This window comes from Petromyzon marinus, chromosome 37 (assembly GCF_048934315.1).
Source record: "Petromyzon marinus isolate PM22_M1 ecotype Great Lakes invasive population chromosome 37, UKy_Petmar_22M1.pri1.0, whole genome shotgun sequence".
In the NCBI taxonomy this organism is placed as follows: domain Eukaryota; kingdom Metazoa; phylum Chordata; class Hyperoartia; order Petromyzontiformes; family Petromyzontidae; genus Petromyzon; species Petromyzon marinus.
This window is the reverse complement of record NC_133703.1, coordinates 19,921,069-19,947,383: the sequence shown is the minus strand read 5'-3', so window position 1 is coordinate 19,947,383 and position 26,315 is coordinate 19,921,069. Positions and strand designations below refer to the sequence as shown.

General features: G+C 50.5%; 1 protein-coding gene across 6 annotated transcripts in view; it reads left to right on the top strand.

Moving 5' to 3' along the window:
• Positions 1-836: 836 nt before the first annotated feature.
• Positions 837-26,315, top strand: part of LOC116949497 (uncharacterized) — a 142,669-nt gene continuing 117,190 nt past the window's right edge. For 3 of the 6 annotated variants that reach the window (XM_076072411.1, XM_076072410.1, XM_076072409.1), the window contains exons 1-2: positions 837-1,125; positions 16,073-16,220. The gene's annotated coding sequence lies outside the window, so the exon portion shown is untranslated. The remainder of the gene's footprint in view (positions 1,126-16,072; positions 16,221-26,315) is intronic. The other 3 variants (XM_076072407.1, XM_076072414.1, XM_076072408.1) reach the window with 3 other exon arrangements.

Sequence of the window (26,315 nt, the reverse complement as noted above, 5' to 3'; positions counted from 1 at the left end):
TAGAAGATAAGTTGATTTGCAAAACAAATATATATAATAGGCGACGTTTTGGGCAATGGCCCTTCTTCATAGCTCGGAACGTATTGTTGAATTTATTTATTTTTAAATTTCGGATATGTACAGTGACTCCTCTACTTACGAAAATTTGACGTAGGGCCCGTCCATAAATGACGTCACGCACCTAGGGGGGGGGGGGGGTCAGACATTTGTGACGATGTGTGACGAGGGGGGGCGGGTGAGAAATGTGACGTCACATAAAAATGCGCAACTTTAAATAAATATAGACAACACGTTCTACTTAGACTTTTTAAATAAATGTTTTCTCCTACAACATCAGAGTGCAGCGCCACATTAAATACGCACTACAATGACAATAGTTTAAAGCGATTTGAAGAATATGTTTTTGGAGGGGGGGGGGGGCAGAGCTTTGTGACGTCATATTTGAGGGGGGGGGTCTGACTTTTTGTGACGCCGTGTGACAAAGGGGGGCGGGGTCAAAAATCGTCAAAAAATCGCGTGACGTCATTTATGGACGGCCCCTTTGATGTGACGTCACATTTCTCAAACCCCCCCCCTCCCTCGTCACACATCGTCACAAATGTCTACCCCCCCCCACCCCAGGTGTGTGACGTCTTTTATGGACGAACTTTCAGATGTCCAGTTGCCTGGCGGTGATGGCATCTACATCTGCAGAACACGAAGAACCAGTGGAATATACTTGTGCAGGAGATTATTCAACTTTTAAAGCCATTCCCCTGCGTTTAGTGTACACGCCGTGCCACACGTTTGGAATCGACAGGAGTAAAGAGTGGACTTACGGACAAATCGACCTACGAACCGAAACCTCTGTGAACCTAACCCGCTCGTAAGTAGAGGATTCACCTGCGAATTAATATTCACGCCCCGCCCACTAGCCGGAGCCGACCAATAGAGGCCGGGATCTCTCGAAGCTGACACGCCCACGAAAGCGTGACTGCGCGCGCGCGTCCTTTTTCTCCGCCACGTGCGTTCCGCGTGGGACAGTCTCGGGGCGTGGAAATTACACGTTCCCGTGGCGGGGACTTGGAATTCCCGCATGACCCATCCATCGTCAGTGCTATGCTGGCGCCTCGCTGATCTTCGAAAGTAAGTAACTATCGATTGTAAGGATATTTAATATTGTATACGGTTTAACGATCCTGCTGTGTTCAAGCTGTCCTTCCCACGTCGTTGCTGAACGTGGGGAGTTGTTTGGCCATACTTCACGCTGGTCGCTTTAAGAGCTCGGGAAATACAACACGTAAGAGCGTCGTGCGGTAACAACGATCGGTCTTGCTGCAAACTCGGCGGGCCGATAACACCTGTTGAGCATGAAGGACGGCGCAGCGCGCGATGGTGGCAAGCAACACATCCCGGTCGTCTTTGTCTCCCCATAATCTTGTTTTTACACCACACCAGGCACTGTACTAATTTAAGGCCGAGTTGCGTCAAGGGATGCCCGGGATTCAGTAAATACCCCCCGATTACCGTCGCCACTTTTACGACGTTTCGCAAGTACGTCGGTCACTTTGTTTAATTAATTAATACCCTGCCACTTATCTGAGTTGCGTCGCTTCGAGCTCCAATCTTACGTCGACGTTGCTTTGATGTGCGCTCCTTTCGATGTTCGTCGCACCTTTCAGAAACGCAAGGGGGGGGGGGGGGGGGGAGTCCAGTGTACCCATAGGAGTTCAGTTTACCATGGGGGTGGGTCCAGTTTACCATGGAAATTCAGTTTAGCGTGGGGGTCCAGTTTACCATCGAAGTCGAGTTTACCATGGAAATTCAGTTTACCGTGGGAGTCCAGTTTACCATGAGAGTCCAGTTTACCATGTACAGTATTCGCTGCTGATGTTGGCCGTGAGTGGGCATAGAACTCAGGGCGTCGGGGTCGCTCAACAAGACTTTACACACAAAACAAACAAGCTCCAGAACACGGTTTTATTCGGATATTTCCACCATTTCCATATATATAAAAGGCAAAGTTGTGATTGTGTGTTGTCTGCTCAAAATGTTTAGCGTACTTGCCGACATGCAAGAAACTTGAAATTTGCCATGCGGGTACTTTCCAGACTGTACACCATGCAAAAATTCTAAAAAATAAATAAATAAATTTGGGGCGGGGGGGAGTAGCTCAATAATGCATTTTTTTGCACGGCAAGTGAGCTGTGACGTCGAATCTGTCACGTGACCCGCGCACGTGGAAGCGTAACGCATTGTAGTGACGCCGCGCTACGGACCCGGCGACCCGAGTTCGATACCCGCTCACGGCCGCCACCGGTGACGATTATTTAAACCGGTCCTGGGCCTCCACTAGGTCGACTCAACCTCAAACGAGTAACTACTGTGTTGTGTGTGAACATCGCCACTGGGGAGACAAAGGCGGTCGGGCGTGGTGAATCCAAGTCCCGGGCGAAGCCGGGTAGTAAAGCTAGTACAGTAATATCTTTATTTTGTTTATCCTACGGGTAAATATTACCACCTGGTGATGCGGGAAACGGCATGGCTACTTTACACAAGAATAACAAACAAGGCAGTGTTTATTTTTTACCAAACCAAAAAGAATATTGCTTCATCTATGTAAGAGAATACTTTTTAGTTATTTTGGTAAAGTCACGTAGCAAGAAAATAAATTCGACGTTTCGATTGCAACACAAGCAATCGTAATCAGGTACGAATGAACGAGAAAAACCAAACCTAGTCAACTTCGAAATACAATGCAACACATTTTCGACTCAAAGCTTTCGTGACTGCAAGGATTCATCTTCTTTGGTTCTTTCGGTAAAGTCACCACCACGTAGAATGAGAATAAAATAATAAATTGATAAAATGAAATAACGCAATAATATTCTCACGACGTTTCGGCCACAACACAAGCGGCCTTCATCAGGTGAAGGGGGCGAGACTGTCTGGTAGGCCAGCGCTGGAGTGAAAAAGCCACGCTCAGATCACGACCTTTAAGCTGCTTTTAGCTTAAAGGTCGTGATCTGAGCGTGGCTTTTTCACTTTAAGCTGCTTTTAGCTTAAAGGTTGTGATCTGAGCGTGGCTTTTTCACTCCAGCGCTGTCCTACCAGACAGTCTCGTCCCTTCACCTGATGAAGGCCGCTTGTGTTGTGGCCGAAACGTCGTGAGAATATTATTGTGTTATTTTATTTTATCAATTTATTATTTTATTCTCATTCTACGTGGTGACTTTACCGAAAGAACCAAAGAAGAAGAATGCAGTACAACACAGAGAGTCGGCCAACACAACAGTCAACACCCCACCAGGCTGATTACGTTCTTCCAAAGATTGCTACATTTGAGAGAGAGACAACATAAAGACACGGAGACACACAGACAGACACACAAGCAGAGAGACAACACAGAGACAACACAGAGGCAGTGCCTCTGCAGAGCAAAACCAAAAATTATTGGTTCGGGGGGCAGTTTTATCGGTGTGGTTTTACACAGCACCGCCACACGGTGGCGCTCGGCCATCACCTTCAGAGCGACTGGCAAAAGAGAAATACAGATAGTCCCCGACTTACGGCACAGTCCCCGACTTACGATATTTCGATCTTACGATGGCCATGGCGATATGACAAAATTGTAAAATATTTTTTTATTTCGCGCGGCAGGCAAACGCAGCAGCGTACCACGAGGTACGATACTATAACTTTATCATCGCCATCCTCCTCTTCCGACAACTAAGTTAATGTGGCCATCAACAACCTAAACATCGTCCAAGTATGCAGACGACGGACAGAATATTGTGGTGAGTACAGTAGAATATGGTACGTTACGATACGTTCAATGCATGTATGAAACATAGCTTTAGCGATTTAATTTTAGGGTTACCACGATACGATACATACGTTCAATGCATGTTAAAAGTTGTTTTATAGCAGATAGGATTGTTTCCTGAAAAAAAAACTTTCTATGAAATTGCAGTTCATATAGGTAGGCTAAGAATTTACCTTGTTTTTTACTTTACATTTTACTGTGCAATACAGTATTGTAATTAATAAATGCATACAGTATATAGTTTATACAGTACGGTACTGTAAATTGCTCTGTTTTGCTAAGTTATCACCATTCTTTAAGACTCCTGGGTAGTGCTAGGGCCATCTTCGACTTACGATATTTTTGACTTACGATGGGGTCGTCGTAACGCATCTCCATCGTAAGTCGGGGACTGCCTGTACATTGAAGGTGGCGATTTTTTGCCTCCTTCACACCCCTTGCACCCCCCACCACCACCCTCCTGTCTCTCCGTTGGAGTCTTGGAGCTCAGCAGGAGGAAGGGGCTCTCAATCCCTGCGTAGCCTTGACGCACTTTCGGGACAAGTTTCTGTTCGCGAGTAGCACCTTTTGAAAGGCCTGGCACGGCACACGAGGGGGTGTGTGGCCAGCAACCACGCCCGGCCGCCTTTTTTTGCCCCCAGTGCCGATGTTTACACGCCACACGGGTACTAATTTGAGGCTGAGTCGACCTAGAGGAGTACCAGGACCGGTTAAGATAAGCGTCGCTGATGTTGGTTGGCCGTGAGCGGGAATTGAACTCGGGTCGCCGGGTTCGTAGCACAGCGCTAACTGCTAGCTAAACCAAACTATTTTTTATTCTTGGTTCTTTCGGTAAAGTCACGCAGAAGGGAAACAATAAAATAATAAAAATATAAAACAATAAAATTCTCACGACGTTTCGACTGCAACACAAGCAATCATCAGGTGTGAAAACCACAGCAAGAAAATTTGATGATGATTGCTTGTATTGCGTTCGAAACGTCGTGATAATTTTATTGTTTTATATTTTTATTATTTTATTGTTTCAACATCATAATGAATTATATTATTGGTTCTTTCGGTAAAGTCACGTAGGAGGGAAACAATGAAATAATAAAAATATTAAATTTTGATTTAAAGCTTTCGTGACTGCAGTAATTCATATTCAACAAAATAATAATATATTTTTTTTGTTTTATATATTTTATTATTTTGTTGTTTCCCTTCAACGTGACTTTACCGAAAAAACTAAGATTAATAAAAATATTGTTTTATATTGTTAAATATTTTTATTATTTTATTGTTTCCCTTCCACGTGACTTTACCGAAAGAATCCCTGCAGTCACGAAAGCTTTAAATCAAAATTTACACTTTTTATTTCACCAGGTAAGGCCCACTGAGTTATGTAGCTCTTTTTTTCAGAAGCGACCTGGCCATCACAAATGATAGCTCAACGAAAGCGGCTTATCACGTGGAAATATCTCGCAGCCTAATGCTCTTAAACGCGTGTTTCTATATGTGGAGGGAAAAACTCGGGGACGTGGAGGAAAATCCACGCAAACCACGGGGAGAACACACAAACTCCAAACTTACAGGCGTCGTGAGGGTCGGGATCGAACCCACGACCTCCTGCGTAGCGGGCGAGGGAGTTAACATTTCGCCAAGCCTGACCCACGTAGCTCTGTCCACAGCCGAAATTCACACGGTAGCGCCACTCGTGATGTTAATTTGGGGTGACAGATTTCCGTTCATCGTTGTGGTTGTTTAGTTGTCGTATTTTACGTGTCCCATCTGCCGCACGGCTTTTGTGGGAGCTAGTGACTTGCAAGAACGTTTGGCTAAAAACTCGACGTCCGAGGGCGTTGGTTTTGCGCGGGGTCCGTGGCGAGAGACCACAGAGGCCCCCCGGGGGCCACAGCGGGGGGGGGGCCGGGGCGGGCGAACTTCCCGTCGAACCGCGCGAATCGCGCCCATCGGTTATGGACCCTCCCCGGCGTCTCGTCGCAGTCCCGGCAACGCAGGGCGATGGCGGCTGTCTCTGTCTTCGTCGGGGGGGTGGGGGGGGGGGTGGCACTGCTGAATCGCGCCTCAGGCACGCGGGCAACGGGGCCTAGGTTCGATTCCCAGGGCCAACGTCCTGTGTGTGTCTAGTGTGTGAGGCTCGTAAAGGGCCAACGTCCTGTGTGTGTCTAGTGTGTGAGGCTCGTGAAGGACGCTGCCGGGCAGTTGGAGGCAGTCGCCCCCCCCCAACAACAACCGAGGGCAGAGGAGCGACGCTCACAACAACGAGCGTAGCTCCGGGCAGCTGAAATGCAGCAAGTTGGCACGGTAGAGGGTACAGCTGCTACATCTGCCAGTCGTCTCAGGCAGTCAACCCATGGCACCTGTCCCGTGACTTCCTGCCAGGGAGCCTTCGACACTTCGCGTGGCCTCGAAAGTGCACCTGGCCTGCCACAGGTGCCGTGGTGATGTCACCGTCACTTAGTGGCGAATGACGGCTGTGTTGGTATTGGAGTATGTGTGTGTCACCCGCAGTGAAGGTTTTCGTTGTTTGTGGGTGAAATCATGTGAATGTGTCGTTTGAACCGGCCACCACCCAACACAGGCTTGATGACAACACCTTCACTCCCTCCGGCTGTCGCCTGATGAAGCTGGTTGTTGTAATCACCGGCGAAACGTCACGGTACTTGAATTGTAAATGTCGTGGGTTTCCTCTCCCAGCACACCGGGTGTGCTGAACTAGTAACGAATTGACACGTTTTTGTTTACGTGACAAACTTTTACTGATTCATCGTGTCGGGTGGTGGCGGGTTTAACGACGCATTTATATTTACGGCGATCTAACGCACAAAAAAAAAACATGGATAACATTGTTTCGCGAAAGCCCTTCTACAACCACGTGTTAAACTGTGTGTACATTTCCCCCCCAGTTCTGCGCGGGTTTCCTTCCGGGTTCTCTGGTTTGCCTCCCGTAGCCAAAAGAAGGGACCCGCAGTGTAACCGGCGTCGGCCACAACGCATCCCAACGTTGAAATGTTTAGCGAGCAAATTGCGCCGGTCGACGGTTCCACGTGGCAGATGCCGCCACCGCCCCTTCCCGCTCAATAAACTTGGCAGGATCCCTCCTGCCAAGTCCTGAGACTCGCCGAAGCCTTGCTGGCTATTCTTGAGACATATTAAAAAGCCAGAGCCCTGATGTCGCGTCAACTCCGTAACGCTGTCATTAATAATCACGAGCGGGTGACACCGCGCTCCGCATGGGGGGTGGGGGGGGTATGATGATGAGGGGGAGGCGCCTCCTCCTGCCTCATCACCGAGAACTTAACCCTCGTTAAAAAGCCAGAACCTATTTCGATTTAAAGCTTTCGTGACTGCAAGGATTCATCTTCTTTGGTTCTTTTGGTAAAGTCACGTAGAATGAGAATAAAATAAGAAATTAATCAAATAAAATAACACTAGGCGCCTCTGTGGATGTGTAGGCTTTAACTTTAACATAGCTATTTCTATGACCAGTCACAAGCTGATTAGCTAAATTCTCCTGTTTGATTTGTACTAAGTGCCTCTGTGGATGTGTAGGCTTTGACTTTAACAATTAAATGCTAATTTTTATGCTAATTCCTTTGTCAAGGCGCTCTGTTTCTTCTCACACAGCTTAAAGGTCGCGGTCTGAGCTTGGCTGTGTTCGCTTCAGCGCTGTCCTCCAGACAGTCTCGTCCCGTCACCTGATGAAGGCTACTTGTGTTGTGGCCGAAACGTCGTGAGAATTTTATTGTGTTATTTTATTTTATTATTTTATTATTTTATTCTCATTCTACGTGGTGACTTTACCGAAAGAACCAAAGAAGATGAAGCCAGAACCTGCATGTCACGCAAACTCCGTAGTGCTATTGAGGTTATTGAAGGAAAAAAGGACGTCATGATGACCAAGGGATATAACCGTAAAAATAAAATAAGTCTGTGTTACCGGCCTAACAAATTGCACACTAATGGACGCAATGACTTGACCGTCTGCTTTTCTCTTGAATATTTCAGATTTACTGCAATACCACCGACGGGCTATAGGCTAGTTATATAATAATAATCATCATCATCGGGTGATCAGTTACGAACCGTGTAACTGACAGCATTGGCGTTTGTAAGGTCCCAGCGATGAGTGGACTCAACTTTATGTCGGAGTGAACCGCGGTTGGAGAACCACCTTCGACTGCGGCCCACAACGCTCGCACCACTTCTCTCTTCCTGCTTCTCTTCCTGCTTCTCTTCCTGCTTCTTACCTCGCGCCGCTCCGCTTCGGAGGAATTCCCTCCTCACATCGTCGTCATCGTCATCTCTTTCCCAACCCCCCCCCACCCCCCCCCCCCCCAAAGGTCTCTGTCAATAATAACAACCTCGCTCGATTGGAGATGCTCGTTACGCCCCTTATCCTCTGTCTCAAGCTGTTCGTTGATGGCCGCTTGACGTTCTTCATTGGCCCTTCGGGCCTGTGCTTGTGTCTTTACAGGAGAAGGCCTCTCACAGCCGATCCTATTATCCGCGATTTTACCCCTCTTATTCGCCGGGTCAAAAATTGCGCGGCTTCTTTAAGTCCACGGACAAGTAAAATGCGAGCATTATGAAGCCGCATTCACTACGCAGAAAGAAATAGGAGCCCGCGGATTTGTAAGATTTTTTTACGGACCCTACAGCTGCCACGGACTATAGGATTTGCGGGTAATAGGGCCCCGGATAAGAGGAGTTCTGTCTCTCTGGTCACGCTCACTGCACACACAAAGTGCTTGCCACAAATGAAGCACAGTATCTCACTGATCTCGTCAAGGAGCATAAGGGGCCATCCATTTAGTACGTACGCATGGAGGGGGCGGGGGGGGGTTAACCCAAATGCGTTCGATGGCGTATGGGGGGTCTACTGACAATGTACGCATAGGAAACGGGGGAGGTGGGGGGGGGTGTGAAGCCTCAATAATAATTTGTCTACATCGGCCTTCAAATGAGTTAGATAGTCCGGCGGTGGACTATCTGTTTTTATAAACACGTTAATATTATTAATCCTTGATCGTCTCTGCGTGGATTAAATATCGGCCGTTATATAGGATTTGGGGGGGGGGGGGTGCGTCAGGCGTACGCACGCACGCAGGTGGTGGTGGGGGGGGTGGGGGTATGTGTGAAAAGTACGCAGTGCGTACAGGGAGGGGGGGGAGAGGTCAAGTTTTGACAGATTTGTGCGTACCTGCTCAATGGATGGCCCCTAAACCATCATCGCGCGAACTCCGGTCACCCTCGCAGCGGCCTTTGGCGGACAGTCGAACGAAGGGGGTCACCGTTCGGCGCGCTTTCAGATGCGCTTTTGGCGGCCGTCTCGAACGTTCTTCGAATATTAGGAAGCCGTCGGAGCTGAGCGCTTTTAAATCTCAATTGAAAACTCATTCCTTTCGAGCTGCCTTGGTGCGTTTCGTCTGTTGTCCTACCCCCGCGCACATCCGATTAGCACAGCCGGCCACGTACTGTGCTAAAGAAGTTCAGCATTGTGAAGTGCAATCGCGATGCCGCGTGGAATCTGAGGCTGTAGCTCGTCACGATTAAATGATCTCATGGTCACCCAGGTAGCTTGGCTAGGTGCGAAAGAAGTTCAACGTACGTAGAACCAGAGTGGGATTTATTTAGTTATACTGGAGGAATTCAATGAGCTATGAAGCTTTTTTTTTGCAGATGTCCAGTTAGGGGCACGGGGTCAGAACGTTAGAACAACAACAAATAAAATACGACAGGAGTGCAAAGTACGGTAAACAAATCACTTGAAAAAATATACAAATGAAACTAAACTATGTTTTATCTTCCCAGGTAAAGCCCACTGAGCTATTAACTTATTTTCGAGACGCGACATGACCACAAACGATAGCGCCAACAAAAGTGACTTATCACGTGGACATTTATAGCAGTAAAATCATCTTAAATCGTCTCCACATGGCCGCTCCAGAGTTTCAATTCGCACGTGCAGAGTGCAAACGCCGAATGACCACGTGTATAAAAAAATGTTCACTACAAAAGTGGTCCTCAACCTTCACTGCGGTCGTAAAAAAATGTATGTTAACAAATACATAGGGTTTGATGAAGCAAAGTTGTTGTACTTAAGTGCCCGTGCTTAGTTTGTGTTACGATGATTTTCCTTTTTAAAAAAAGATCTGGCCACGTCTCACACTCCCAGAGAGGGCATCTTGCGCCCCAGCTTCAGAACCGCTGAACTAGAGCTTACACAGATGGAATTTACAAAGCGAATACCGCGCTCAGTCCCAACACGTATGTCAAAACTGTCGACGGGGCGGGGGGGTGTGTGTGGGGTTTGACTCGACCCATCATCCCTCCGGCGTGGCTAAATTAGTAACCGCTTTGTGGGCAAGTCAAGAGTGGCGGCGGTCGTCCTACGGGGGGGGGGGGGGGGGGCAGCCTCTCCGCCGCCATAGGAAAGTTGCGTTTCCACCACCGAAGTCAGGGTGTTAAAAAAAACGAAAAAAGCGGACGACTCGCCACCGCTTGTTGATTCGAGCAGGTGATCATCTCGATCACAGAGAGGGCTTTTGTGGGTTAGATCACGTGAATATGAATGTGTCGTTAAACCCGCCACCACCCGACAACGGCCAATCGGCGAGGTTTTGTCGTGTAAACAAAAACGTGCCCATTAGTTACTAGTTCGGCACGCCTGTTGTGTGTTGGAGAGTGAACGCACGACATTTACCGTTTCGCCGGTAATTACAACAACGAGTCTAATCAATTGCAGATTTATATTGACGTGATCTAACCCATTGTGGAGAATATTGATGGGGGGGAAGCCCTACTACTGCTACGTGTCAAAGGGGCCATCTCACTTTGAACTTTCTGAGCAGGTGCCACATTTTTACTCTGGTTTAAAGACTAAACGAACCATTCACTCCCTTTATTTATTAACAGGTAAGGCCCATTGACTTGTATAGCTTTTTTTTCAGAAGCGACCTATCCACATATGGTACCTCGACGAAGTGGCTCACCGTCGTGTAGAAATCCATAGCAGCAACCCATACACTCTAAAGGCATGGTGACGTTGATGCTCAATGTGGATGGGGGAAAAACCGGAGGACCCGGAGAAAAATCCACGCGACCACGGGGAGAGAGAGAGAGACACGCAAACTCCAAATATACAGCAGCAGCAGGCGTCAGGGTCGGGATCGAACCCACCACCTCCTTGTTGTATACCAGGCGAGGTAGTTAACATCTCCTAGCCACCGTGATGGTGATGAGAGAGAGAGACACGCAAACTCCAAATATACAGCAGCAGGCGTCAGGGTCGGGATCGAACCCACCACCTCCTGCAAACCAGGCGAGGTAGTTAACATCTCGTAGCCACCGTGATGATGATGAGAGCGAGAGAGAGACACGCAAACTCCAAATATATAGCAGCAGGCGTCAAGGGTCGGGATGAACCCACGGCGGGGGGGGGGGGGGGGGGACCCGGGCGGGGTGGTTGGGGGGGGGGCCCTGATGGTGGCTGCGGCTGTGCGTGCGGAGCGTCGCGTACCGAACGAGTGCCGGTGTCTGTCGGCGTTCACGCTCGGCTGGGTCCGCTCACGGTCGCGGCGGCTCGCGGTCGCAGTTCAACAAATAAAATATAACCACCCACCCCTACCCCACCCCCCCCCCCTTCCACTATTAGCATGAGAAAGGGACGTACATGATTTTGCTGCGCTTGCAACAGACATGAAGTCATCACTCTGTCCCGAGTGCTGCTGAGGATCGTGCCGTTGATGGGTTGGAGTGGGGTGTGGGGATTGTGGTGGTGTGGCTGGGGGGGGGGGTGGCGGGGGGGCTGTGGTTCGGGATGAGGAGGGGAGGTGCATCGGGCGGTGGGTGAATTCTTCAAGAAAGTTGGAGTGGATACTATGTGCTTTTGGTGGCGTGGTAGCGGCGACAGTGGTACCGTTATGTTGGTGGTGGCAGCATTCTGGTGGCGGTGGAGTTTTGGTGGTGGTGCTGGTGGTTGTGGTGGCGGTTGTTGATGGTGGTGTTGGTGGCGGTGTTGGTGGTGTTGCTGGTGGTGGTGTTGCTGGTCGTTATGGTGGCGGTTGTTGATGGTGGTGTTGGTGGCAGTGTTGGTGGTGGTGCCGGGGTTGGTGGTGGTGCTGGTGGTGGTGTTGCTGGTGGTTGTGGTGGCGGTTGTTGATGGTGGTGTTGGTGGCGGTGTTGGTGGTGACGCTGGTGGTGGTGTTGCTGGTGGTTGTGTTGCTGGTGGTTATGGTGGCGGTTGTTGATGGTGGTGTTGGTGGCGGTGTTGGTGGTCGTGCTGGTGGTGGTGTTGCTGGTGGTTGTGGTGGCGGTTGTTGATGGTGGTTGTTGATGGTGGTGTTTGTGGTGTTGGTGGTGGCGGTGTTGGTGGTGCCGGTGTTGGTGGTGTTGTCGGTGGTGGTGTTGCTGGTGGTTGTGGTCTCGGCTGGTGGTTTGTGCTGGTGGTGATGATTGTGCTGGTGGTTGTGGTGGCGGTTGTTGTTGGTGGTAGCGTTGGCAGTGTTTGTGGTGGTGTTCAGAATCAGAATGTTTATTTAGACTGCGGGAGGATTTCAATGAGCCCATAAGAGTTATTTTTCACGAATGTTCCGTATAGGGGGGCAGGTCAGCAAAAGCAAATGGTTGTTGTTGCTCGACGTGATCGCGGTGTTTTGCTGGCGTCGTAACGCAGCATTCGCGATGCACGCGGTGACTTTAAGTCCCTCTGGCTCGTGCCCATGTGTTTGAACTGTGGACTTCGGGCGTTCCGTATTTAATTATTCAGCCGCGCCGTCCTCTCGTCGAGAGAAGCGGCTCTCGGTGAGCCTGGACATTTTTCTTTCGCCGACGGTTCGCGGCGCTGTCGAGGCTTCGTGAAAATTCGGAGGAAAAAAATGTTTGGATGAAATAAAAAATATATATAAAAAGGCCCTGGGCTCGGGATGTACAATTACGTCGTTCGAACGTTTTGCATTAGCCGGGGAGCGCACACGAGCAAATGAAACGTCGCAAGCCGGTCGGGTGGCTCGGCATTTAGGGCGACCGGCTCGCCCGTCGGAAGTTCGTGGTTGGGGCGGGCGGGCAGGGGGGGGGGTTGGTGACTCGGCCCGTCATTCCTCCATCGTAGGTACGGCGCGGGGCAAGAGGCGGTAAAATTCGCTTCGAATGCCCCTTCCGTGAGAACTCGACGGTGGTAGGAATTTCAGAGCGGTGTCGCCGTACGGCGCTCTCACCACCAGACTCGCTCCGGCCAACGGCGATGGATCATCCACAATAAAGGTTTTTGGTTAGGTCGAGTGAGCGTTAACGCCTCGTCGTTAACTCTCCACCGCCCGGCCAAAGCCAGCGAGGTTTAGTCACGCAAACGAGACGCGCCAATTAGTTACTGCTTGGGCCCACCGGTGTGTTGGAGAGTAAACCCACAGCATTTAGAATTTGAGCACCGCGACTTTTCGCCGGTAACAGCTATCGATAATATTGGTCGCGGAAACCTACGCGTTCAAGTGATTGCTTTCACACGTAAAAAACGGTCCACGTCGGGTTATTGTTGCTGTTTGACCATACTTCACCACACTGGTCAACGGTCTGGGTTGCTAAAGGTCGAGGAAGGGGGGGGGTGGGTGTGGGGTGGAAAGGCACAAGATGGGATATCACTCTGGCTGTCAAGCCCTGGCGTGTGATAGAACTCGGGTATGTTGGCGCTCAGAGCGTGGGATGCAGTAACCTCTGTTGTTGTTCTATGGATAGGCTCGCCCCCCCCTCCCCCCCCACCATAGGAACAAGAAATTTCCACCGCTGGCTCAGGGGAGATGTGAACCGGAGGCGAGCGCCATTGCATCAATGCTGATTTCAGCATGAAAAAAGCGGTGAAATTATTGAATATCATTCATTTATTTGTGATTTACCATTTTTTTTAATGCAGGGAACACAACTTCCCTTTTTGTAGATGTGCGTGCGTGCGCGTGTGCGCGTGTGCGCATGCGTGTGTGTGTGCGTGTGTGTTTGCACGTGTGTGTGCGCGCGTGTGTGTGTGCGTGTGTGTGTGTGTGCGTGTGTGTTTGCGTGTGTGTGTGTGCGCGTGTGTGTGTGCGTGTGTGTTTGCGCGTGCGTGCGTGTGTGTGTGCGTGTGTGTTTGCGCGTGTGTGTGCGCGTGTGTGTGTGTGCGTGTGTGTTTGCGCGTGCGTGCGTGTGTGTGTGCGCATATCTCCCAAAGAAAATACCACCGAGATAGTTTTGGGAAAATGGGCCGGATACTCGATATCTCTCATTTGCCGACATTGCTCACGAGTGCCCTCGGAACGATTTCTTAAGGGCGTTTCATAAAAGTCAAATTATTGTTCTATTTGCCCAGAGTTCTTGTAGACTTTGCACATTTGAATGAGTGGAACCACAACTCTGCATCTGTTATTGCACCTTCGCATTGGTGCTGTTTGTTGCCGGCCGATTGGCGTTTTGGGGCCCCCCGCGCTCGACAACCGTGTCGGACGACGACGACGACGACGACATATAATGTCGATCCCGCGACAAAATGTACGGACGACGTTGTTTCCGTTCGAGTCGTCTGCTCACATTTGTCCGAAGCGGAATTAAAAATGCGAGCCGCGCCCGTTAATGTCCGCGCCAAACGACGTGAACGCGATGAAAAATTCGCGGGTAAAAAAAAATAAAATCCCCCGATCGTGACGGTAGAAAAACCAAAAAGATGGCGGACGAAAACGAATTGTTATCCGAGCGGTTTTTTTTTTTTTCCCCCGTTGGTCCGCTTTGTTGCCGCCGGAGCACCGAGGGTCGACGTCGGAGCTAAGATGGCGGACGTGGGAAATGGCGGCGCTTTCCGCGGGGGTCTCCCTCTCCGCTCGCGCGGGCGAGCGGATCGGAAGTCCGCGCGGCTCCTCCGCCGGTGACGGCGCGGCGATCGCCGTGCGGAATCGGTCCGATTTTTTTTTTTATAAAATAAAATAAAAAAAATCGACCACCGAAAAGTTTTTTCGGACGGATCGCTTCCGCCCGGGAGGAAGAAGAAGAAGAAGAAGTAGAAAACAAAGAAGAGGAATTTCCGACGACGGTGGGAAAAAAAGCGACGGCGGCTTAAGTTTTTATTTCGGAGCGCTACCCCCCCCCCCCCTCCTCCTCCTCCGCCTTCTCTCGGTGAATTCTAGGGGGGGGGGGGGGGGGGGCGGCTGCGTGGAATTCCAGGAGAGTGCGACACGCCGATGAGGAGCGCAGTCGGCAGCCATCGCCCCGTTGGACCGCGCGCTTCTGCGAATCCCGCGCACAAAACCGTCGCTCCCGGCCGCGGCGCTCTCGCGCGGACCCGGGGAGCGAGGCGCCGGGGCCCAGGCATAGCCACCCCGCTCGCCTGGCCCGCCAGCTCGCCAACCGGCCCGCCAACCGGCCAGCTCGCCAACCGGCCCGCCAGCTCGCCAACCGGCCCACCCGCCCGCCCGCCCGCTCGTCCACCAGCTGGCCCGCCCGCCCGCCCGCCCGCCCGCTGCTTACCCTTACGTCCATCGCGTTGGGCAAGACGGTGTTTGCGCGGGGGGCGCGCGGGCACACGCGGACGTCAACCGCCGCCCGCAAAAAGCGAACGAGCGAGCGAGCGAGCGAACGAGTAAACGAACGAGCGAACAATCGAAAGAAAACCGCCAACCTCCGAACGGTGGGAGAACCCCCCTTCCTTCCTTCCTTCCTTCGCCCGCCCGCCCGCCCGCCAGCCAAGCGAGCGGCAGAAGGAGCCGACGGAACGAGCCAAAGGAGCAGCAACACCCCGCTGTGGCGGCGGTGGTGGCGGTGGTGGGTGTGAGCCCGGTGGCGAAGGGGAACGGGCAGCCGCGCCCATCGCTTCTTGCGGGCGTCCGGTGGCTGGCGAGCGAACGGGCGAGCGGGCGAGCGGGCCGGCGAGCGCCAGCTTCCCCCGGCGGAGGCGGCGGTGGCGCCACCGGCAGAAGCGCGCGGTCAACACCGGCGCGGTCGGGGCGATCGTTTTTTAAAACAAAACAAAAATTTTTTTACGCCCGCCGCTCCAAATTCCAACCACCCCCCCACCCCCCCCCCACCGTTCCGTGTCCCGTCGAACAAAAATCCGGGTCGGCCTCGGCATTACCGGTCGCGTCTGGACGAGACAAACCCCCGCCCCCCCCCCCCCACTCCTTCGTCTCCGTGCCCCCCCGTTTTTCTTTTCTTTCTCTTTCCCCCTTTCCATCTCTCGTCAGTTTTTTTTAAAAGCTCCCTGCTCGGCTCCCCCCCCCCCCCCCCCCCCCCCGCCCTCGTCGTCTACAGCGGCGCTAGCGGCGGCGCTGGCGGTGCTGGCCGGCGGCGGCGGCGGCGGCGGCGGCTCCCACGGCTCCCACGGCCGCAGCGGCCGCAGCGCCTTCGTCGCGAAGCCGGAGCGGAGCCCGGACGCCGTGGACGCCCTCCCATTTGCAAGGTAAAAGAAAAAAAGGGGGGGGGTGGGGTGGGGGGGGTGGGGGGGGGTGGGGGGGGGGAGGCGGCGACTGATTAATTAGTAAACGGCGCGGCGAGCGTGCCGGGGAATTTGTGTAATGAATCCGCTTCACCCAGCCCCGCTCGGCTGGCTGACGCACGCACGCGCGCGTGTGTGTCTGCGCTTGCGTGCGTGCCCGCGCGTACGTTAGTGTATTTATTGTTTTCTTGTGTTTTGTTGGCTTTTTTTAATGATGATGTGGGGGGGGGGGGGGGGCGGTGGCGTGCGGTTGATTGTCTCCTAAGTGCCGCTCGCGTGCTCGCGGCACCGCCGACGGAGGAGAGAGGGGAGGTGGCGGCGGGCGCCGAGAGAGAGAGCGGAAGAGGAGGGAGAGTCACGCAGGTGGCACGGATAGCGCCCCATCTCGCTCGCTCGCTCGCTCGCTCTCAGGCTTTGTTAATTAACGGCCGAGCACGAGCCGTAGACGATGGGGGGGGGGGGAGCGGGGTTTTGCGAGGGAGGGAAATTACCACAATCGCGCGCATTATCTCCCTTTCTGTGGGCTTGTCGCGCCCTCTTTCTCTCACTCGAGTCCCCCCCCCCCCCCCCACCGTCTCGCCCGCTCCGTCTCGCGACGCGGAGCTCTCTTCACCTCGCGTCTCTAAAAACCTCTCCCTCCCTCTCTCTCCCGGCTCTCCTCTCCAGCTGCCTCGGTTAATTGTGTCTCGGCCGCTCTCCCCCCCCCCCCCCCCCAGCTCGCACCGCCGCATGCAGATGAAGCCGTATGCAAATGAGCGTCTACTCTCCCGGCCGCCACCGCTACTCCCACCGGCGTCGTGGCGCCAAAGCGGCCCGACGTCCCCTCTACACACCCCCCTCTCCCACCTCTTTCTCACCACCATCATAATGCAAACGCCTGCCTCCCTCCACCCCCCCCCGCCGCCCCCCCCCCCCCACCGACTCCAACATCGCCAGCACCCCGCTGCAGCGGGGGGCTCCTCCTCCGGACGCGCTTCATCTTCGTTGCTAATCACAACCGTAAACAAAATAATTATCTCGCTCGGGCGCCGTCCCCTCCGCGTCGATTTGCCGTCCGTCGGGCGCGGAGACTTCTTTTTCCTTCCCCCCCCCCCTGTCGGCGCTGGCCGTCGGCGCGAGATCGTCGCGTTTCTTGCCGCCCGCCCGCCCGCCCGCCCGCCCGCCCGCCCGCTCGAGCGTCGTCCTCCCGCGCGCCATCTTTGAGCCGAGCGGCGGTGGGCAGGGGCATCGGCGAAGTCCAACGATGGCCGCCGCGGCGCTTCAGGAATACTTTTTTGGGCCGTCGCGCCTCTTTCGGCTTCGCGAACGCGCGCCCAGATTCCGCGGAGTTTCCCGTCCGTCTCCTAATTGTTTTGTCATTCCCGAGGAACGGGTAGCCCGCCGGTCTTTTTTGTACGCGGTGAACATTTTTTTTCTTTGAAATTGTCCGTCGAGTTGCGGCCTCTGTCCCTTAAATAGGACTCTGCAGAAATGCAAAAGATGAAGGCGTCACCGTAAACGAGTTGGCGCGAAAAATCCCAAATTTGTCAAATTGCCGGCACCTTTTTTTTTGTTTGACGATCAAGCAGAGAAAATATTAGCGAGCGCTGCCGTTAATTTATTTTCATTTAATTCCCTGCGCGGATGCCCGCGCTCGCCTCACGTTTCCGTATTTACTCCCGACGCGTAAATTCACATTCCTCCATACACCGCAAACAACAACAACAACAGCAACAGCAAAACACGGGGCCACTTGACTTGCATAATTAAAAAAAAAAATTTTTTTTTACAAAATCCATCTTTAATCTCGTTATTATCCGTTCGCGGCTCGTCAACAAACCGTCAATCGTGACGTTAATTGTTGTAAACAATCCCGCCGGCTGAGTGTCCCCAACGCTCGCGCGAAAGCGCGGGGGGGGGGGGAGGGAGGGAAGATTTTTGTCATTTTTTTGCAGTCGCGTTTTTAGTTTTCACGTTTCGTCGCCAAATTATCGGTTGGCCGATTGTGAAAGCGGTGCGCGCGAGATTACCGACTTGTCCTGCGACAATCGTGCCGTCGCGTTTTGGAGACGGCTCAAACCAAAATAAAAAAAAGAAATCTTCGCGCAGAATTCACAGCGAACAAGATGGCCAGATGTTTTTAATCGGAAAATGTTCGCTTCTGACTGCGCGTGGATAATCGCTGGAAAGACTTACGCGGGATTTTCCTGGATTATTCGGACATGTTATTAGCGGCAGACGTAAAAAAAAAACAATGGCATTACGTCGCGCGTTATGTAATAGCATTTGCCTCCCCGTACTCGCGGTAATTATATATATATTTCCCATCGATGGTTATTTTGAGAATGATTATAATGCCCGGCTCATTGTTTCGGGAGAACGATGTTTTCGTGGAGCGCCTCATGGATTACGCGTGCGCGGCCTGGGTGGCTCGGCCGTAGAGAGAGCAGCTCCCAACCACTTGGTTGCCAGTTCAACTCCTGATTTTTTCAGGATCACAAGGGCTCCATCATCCCTCCCTGCAGAGATGGGGGGGGGGGTCGCTAAAATGAGCGCCAATTTGTCGGGAAAGTCAACTGTGATCGCCTCCCCCCTCCCCCTCCGCAGTAAGAATGTGGAATTTCCACCACTGGCTCAGGATGCCTGTACATAAGGAGCTGAGCACAAATGCCGTCGGCGCCCAATTTGAGCAGAAAACCACTTGGGGTTTCCGTGGAGAGGGGTTGCGCAGCGTGGGGCGGTAAGATTTGGAACTCTTAACGAGATTTAACGGTAACGAGCTACTTTTGTGCACATGGAGGCAGGGTCAAGGATGTCGACGCACCTGGGGGCCGAAAGGAAAAAGGAACGGGAAGAGAGATGAGAGAAAGAATGGGAAATGAGAGGAATGGGACTGGAAAAGGAACGGAGAAACGGGAGCAGAGGGGCTCGGTAGAGATGAGGTGGCGGTGGTGGCGGTGGTGGCTGGGAAGCTGTATAACAGGCTGGTGGTTGAAGGGGTTGGGGTGGTGGTGGCGGTGGCTGTGTTGTTGGTGGTGGTGGTGGTGTTGATAGTGGCTGGGAAGCTGTATAACGGGCGGGTGCTTGAAGGGGTTGGGGTGGTGGTGGCGGTGGCTGTGTTGTCGGTGGTGGTGATGGCTGGGAAGCTGTATATATAACAGGAAGCGGACGAAACTGCATCAGCCCCTCGACGCTGCTGCTGTTTTCAAAGTGGGCAGCGAGAAAGAGAAGGGGGGAGGGGTTCAACAGTGGGTGTGGCCACACAGTAGTCACGTGACTCATGGGAGGCAAGACGTGATGTGTATGCGGAGATGAAATGAACGCGTCTAAAAAAATCTTGCCACGTGAGCTTGTTGAGGGGCGGGCGGGTGGGGGGGGGCGGGTAGCGAGGTGAATTTGTAAGGTGCGAGTTGAAAAAGATGAACGGCTGCGAAACGTTATGGTCATTATTATTTTTTTGTTCCTGAATCGGCAAGTGGGGCTGTCACGGCGGCTTGCATTGCGGTCGGCGCGCTCGAGACTCGCAACGGAGCGCTCACGGTCCGTTCCAATCTCCCGGCGTGGCAGTCGAGACGTCTCGAACATTTCTGCCCACCCCGCCAGAGAGTAGACAAAGATGTTGTTGCGTTTGGTGGTGGTGGTGAAGGGGTGGTGGTGAAGGGGTGGTGGTGATGGGGTAAAGTGTGAGTGCTCCCGCTCTCCGTTCCGAGACAAGATTTGTAACTTTGATCCTCGTATCGATAGTGCAATTTTAATTGAGGGACTACTGTGTGTTGTTGTCTTGGTGTGGTGTGGGACTGTTGTTGTTGTCTTGGTGTGGTGTGGGACTGTTGTTGTCTTGGTGTGGTGTAGGACTGTTGTTGTTGTCTTGGTGTGGTGTGGGACTGTTGTTGTTGTCTTGGTGTGATCTGGGACTGTTGTTGTCTTGGTGTGATCTGGGACTGTTGTTGTCTTGGTGTGGTCTGGGACTGTTGTTGTTGTTGTTGTTGTCTTGGTGTGGTCTGGGACTGTTGTTGTTGTCGTGGTGTGGTCTGGGACTGTTGTTGTTACTCTTTGGTTCTATTCGGTAAAGTCACGTAGATAAAAAATAAAACAACAAAAATCTCGACGTTTCGGCCACAGCACAAGCGGCCTTCATCAGGTGAAGGGACCAGACTGTCTCGAGGACAGCGCTGGAGTGAACACAGCCAAGCTCAGACCGCGACCTTTAAGCTGTGTGCGAGGAAACAAGGTGCCTTGACAAAGGAATTAGCATAAAAATTAGCATTTAATTGGCCGCCTTAGCATGATGAACGGTGTAGAGGTGGTGTACATGCGGGTGAACATGCCGGTTGGCGAGGGGGGGAGGGGGAGTTTACCTATTGATGGTGTGAAAAGGGAATTTTAAGAGCTGCGAAAGTTTGGGGTATCACTACTTGAAAAAATATACTGTACCATTGAAAATTAGTTTAATGTTTGGTTCGATTTAGAACATCTTTCCAATGGTTGCTTAATTTGAAACCATCTTCTCGGTTGAAATTGTGTCTGTGTTTGTAAATCTGAATTGCCTCGTGAACAAATCTCTGATAAAAACCCGTGGGTTTGCAAAGAACCTTGGTATCGGAGAAAATAATATCGTGATCACCCACAGCGTTGATACAGTGATCAGCCACGGCAGAAGAATTCGTTTTGCCGTGTTTCAAATCTGATTTGTGCTCGCGAATTCGGTTAGAGACATGTCGCTTCGTCTCCCCGATATAGCAATCACCGCAGGTACAACTCAATTTGTAAACCCCGGGGTACTGTAAGTAAGGAATGACATCCTTCACGGATGGGATCAGATCACGAATTTTGTGTACTGTATTGAACCGGACCTGGATCTTGTGTTTGTTTAGAATTTTGGAAATCTTTTTAGTAACGCCTGCTATATATGGTAGTGTGATGGTTTTAACCGGAGTACCAAGTGGTTGTTTCTGTATGGAGGGAGAAACAGCTTGGCGGATGGTACGGTCAGAATATCCATTCCTTTTGAGGGCCAGGTGTACATGCTTTAATTCACTGGTCAGGTGGTGTTGGTCCGAAATGCAATGAGCCCTATGGTATAAAGTTTTTATGAGAGAATTCTTTTGAGCTGGGTGGTGGTGGGAATCAGGTTTCAAGTGGAAATCTGTGTGGGTGGGTTTCCTGTAGACAGAATGCCCCAATGAGCCATCAGGTCTCCTCTCAAACACAACATCTAAGAATGGTAGCTTGCCATCTTTCTCCACTTCCATGGTGAATTTGATGGTGGGATGTCTGGAATTGATGTGGTGTAGGAAAACGTTCAGAGCTGGGAGGCCATGTGGCCAAATGACGAAAGTGTCATCCACATATCTCTTCCACAGGGAAGGTCTGAGGGTGGAAGTCTGGATGGCGTCCAATTCACATTTCTCCATGAAAACATTGGCTATCACTGGTGACAAGGGGGAACCCATGGGAGTACCCTCATTTTGCTTGTAGAAGGAACCATTCCAAGTAAAGTAGGTGTTGGTGAGGCAGTGCCTGACCAGCGTAGGTACCTCGGGGTTTAGTCCATGTTGTACCAAATTTAAAATTATTTCAATGGCATCAGGTACCAGGACCTTGGTGAACAAGGAGACCACATCGAAGCTGACAAGGATATCGTCAGGGGACAGTACAACGTCTTTGACCATAGAGACCAATTGGGCTGAGTTAAGTACTGCTGAGGCGGTCTTGCCATTGAAAGGCAGCAAGGTACCCGACAGAAAACGTGCTAGCTTATAGGTAGGGGAGTTGATCGTGGATACGATGGGTCGTAGTGGAGTGCCTTCTTTATGAATCTTTGGAAGACCATAGAATCTAGGGGGTCTTGCAGCAGAAGGTTTTAGGGAGGGACGTTTAGTTGGTTCGATTAGGGAGGTCGAACTTGTGATGATCTTTACTCTTTGGTTCTATTGGGTAAAGTCACGTGGGTAAAAATAAAATAAAAAATAACAAAAAATCACGACGTTTCGGCCACAACACAAGCGGCCTTCATCAGGTGAAGGGACGAGACTGTCAGGAGGACAGCGCTGGAGTGGAAGAAGCCACGCTCAGATCACGACCTTTAAGCTGTGTGAGAAGAAAAACACCAAGCGCCTTGACAAAGGAATTAGCATATAATTTAGCATTGAAATGGCTCATTGAAATAGCTAAGTTAAAGTATACACATCCGCAGATGTACCCCTTGACAAAGGAATTAGCATAGAATTTAGCATTGAAATAGCTGAGTGATTAGCTAGTAACTGGTTACAGAAATAGCTATGTTAAAGTTAGAGCATATACATTCACCGAGGCACCTAGTACTCATCAAACAGGAGAATTTAGCGAAACACAACCACGCTCAGACAGCGGACCTTTAAACTGTGTGCGAGCAAACAAGGTGTTCTGACAAAGAAATTAGCATAAAAATTAGCATTTGATTGGCGGATTTTCGGAAAGAGGTGGTGTACGTGCCGGTGGACTTGCCATTTGGCGCGGGGGAAAGGGGGGGAGGGGGAGTTTACCTATTGGTGGTGTGAGAAGGGAATTTATAAGAGCTGCGAACTCCCCCTCCCTCCGTTCCCCCCCACCCCCGCGCCAAACTGCAAGTCCACCGGCACGTACACCACCTCTTTCCGAAAATCCGCCAATCAAATGCTAATTTTTATGCTAATTTCTTTGTCAGAACACCTTGTTTGCTCGCACACAGTTTAAAGGTCCGCTGTCTGAGCGTGGTTGTGTTTCGCTAAATTCTCCTGTTTGATGAGTACTAGGTGCCTCGGTGAATGTATATGCTCTAACTTTAACATATCTATTTCTGTGACCAGTTACTAGCTAATCACTCAGCTATTTCAATGCTAAATTCTATGCTAATTCCTTTATCAAGGGGTACCTCTGCGGATGTGTATACTTTAACTTAGCTATTTCAATGAGCCATTTCAATGCTAAATTATATGCTAATTCCTTTGTCAAGGCGCTTGGTGTTTTTCTTCTCACACAGCTTAAAGGTTGTGATCTGAGCGTGGCTTCTTCCACTCCAGCGCTGTCCTCCTGACAGTCTCGTCCCTTCACCTGATGAAGGCCGCTTGTGTTGTGGCCGAAACGTCGTGATTTTTTGTTAATTTTTTTGTTATTTTATTTTCACCTACGTGACTTTACCAAATAGAACCAAAGACTATGGATCCTAGCAGTCACGAAAGCTTTAAATCTAGAATTGTGATGATCTTGTTGGTTTTTATAGTTAGGCTATTAGTAGGGTCATTTTTAATTTTTGAGTAACTACCATCATTGAGTAGGTCCTGATTTTTATTGTTGTATGAGTTTTTATCCATAATTACAGTGGCATTGCCCTTGTCGGCTGAGAGGATGACTATATCATGTCTCTCTTTTAATTTCGCGAGTTCAGAGCGTTCATCTTTGCTGATGTTGCTAACGGGTTTCTTAGCATTCTTAAGAATAGTAGCTATTTCAGCTCTCGCGACGTCTGCTTGGATGTGTCCTATACCTTTGAGGGCTACATCGACCTGAGAAATGATATCATCATAACACGGCAGAACGAATTCTTCTGCCGTAGCTGATCACTGTTACAATGCTGTGGGTGATCACGATATAATTTTCTCCGATACCAAGGTTCTTTGCAAACCCACGGGTTTTTATCAGAGATTTGTTCACGAGGCAATTCAGATTTACAAACACAAGACACAATTTCAACCGAGAAGATGGTTTCAAATTAAGCAACCATTGGAAAGATGTTCTAAATCGAACCAAACATTAAACTAATCTTAGTTTTTTCGGTAAAGTCACGTTGAAGAGAAAAAACCAACACACCTGAAGATGACCGTTTGAGTTATGGTCGAAACGTCGTGAGAATTTTTTATTGTTTTATATATATATTATTTTATTATTTTGTTGTTTCTCTTCAACGTGACTTTACCGAAAAAACTAAGAATATGAATTACTGCAGTCACGAAAGCTTTAAATCAAAATTAAACTAATCATCAATGGTACAGTATATTTTTTCAAGTAGTGGTACCCCAAACTTTCGCAGCTCTTAAAATTCCCTTTTCACATCATCAATATGTAAACTCCCCCTCCCCCCCTCGCTGACCTGCACATGTTCACCCTCTCTACACCTTTCATCATGCTAAGTCTGCCAATTAAATGCTAATTTTTATGCTAATTCCTTTGTCAAGGCACCTTAATTCCTCTCACACAGCTTAAAGGTCGTGGTCTGAGCTTGGCTGTGTTCACTCCAGCGCTGTCCTCGAGACAGCCTGGTCCCTTCACCTGATGAAGGCCGCTTGTGTTGTGGCCGAAACGTCGTGATTTTTGTTGTTTTATTTTTTACCTACGTGACTTTACCGAATAGAACCAAAGAGTTTGGATCCTTGCAGTCACGAAAGCTTCAAATCTAAAACTGTTGTTGTTGTCTTGGTGTGGTCTGGGACTGTTGTTGTTGTCTTGGTGTGGTCTGGGACTGTTCTTGTCTTGGTGTGGGACTGTTGTTGTTGACTTGGTGCGGCCTGGACTGTTGTTGTTGTCTTGGTGTGGTCTGGGACTGTTGTTGTTGTTGTCTTGGTGTGGTCTGGGACTGTTGTTGTTGTTGTCTTGGTGTGGTCTGGGACTGTTGTTGTTGTTGTCTTGGTGTGGTCTGGGACTGTTGTTGTTGTTGTTGTCTTGGTGTGCTCTGAGACTGTTGTTGTCTTGGTGCGTTCTGGGACTAATGTCAACTGAGCTACGTAGCTCTTTTTCCAGAAGCGACCTGGCTATCACAAACGACAGCTCAACGACAGTGGCGCATCATCGCCGCGTGCAAGTGTAAAGCAGCGGCCCAATGCCCTGAACGCGTGGCGCTGATTCTTAATGTGGAGGGAAAAATCCGGAGGACCCGGAGAAAAATCCCCGCGACCTCTGGGAGAATGTGTTCCAAATATAGAGCAGGCATCGTCAGGGTCGGGATCGAACCCACGACCTCTTGTATACCGGGCGAGGAAGTTAAAATCTCCTGGCCACCGTGGCGCCTGATGGCGAACTGGTTCCACTCTCGTCCCACTTTTCTCGACCAACCCGCGATGGAACGCGCCGCCAGTATGGTGAAGTATGGTCAAACGATCCCCGTTGGAGAGAGACCATCCAGCAGTGGATTGAGAATGGGCTTTGCAATAAAATAATAACGGATAGCGCTGGGTGACTTTCCATCCATCTCTGTAACAGCCCTGAGTCATATTCTTAGTTTTTTTCGGTAAAGTCACGTTGAAGAGAAACAACAAAATAATGAAATATATATAAAACAATAAAAAATTCTCACGACGTTTCGACCATAACTCAAACGGTCATCTTCAGGTGTGTTGGTTTGCATAAATTAATTTTTAAACGGCGCATTTATTTATTTATAAAAAAAACGTTAGCGTCACGCGCAGCGATTTGGCAGTTTACCCAGGACTAGTCCATCTATTTTTTGAAAAGAGGAAGGGGGAGACGAAATTTTTTATAATGTATGCTGTCTGAAAGCCAATGTAAGCGTGAACAATCAATTAAGAACTGAAATGGTTTATCAAATCTTTCCAATGATTGCTAAGATAGAATCCATCTTCTCGGTTGAAATTGTCTCTGTGCTTGTATATGTGGATAGCCTCATGAACGAATCTCTCATGGTAGCCAGATGGCTTACAAAGAACCTCCGTCTTGGAAAAGTCAATGGCATGTGAGCCTACTGAATTAGAACAATGATCTGCCACGGCCGAGGTGTTGGTCCTACCGTGTTTAAGGTCTGCTTTGTGTTCAGGGCATTGGGACGCTGCTTTACGCGTCGCGTCCGCGCCTCTCAAAAACGTCGAGTTCAGCCCTGAGTCAGTAGGTGTAAATTCCACATTCTTATGGCAGCGGTCAATGTATCCGTGGATTACTGGCCAGCCTGACCAAGGGGAACGAACGTTCCAACAAATTCTGCTAGCAGCCACCGAAACAGTTTGTGGAAACTCCACATTACTATGGCAGGGGGGTTGGGTCAGTTTGGTTGGGCGGCGTAACTTTTCCATCTTCGTCGATGCCCAATTGCGGCGGGCGGGGAGGGGGGGGGGC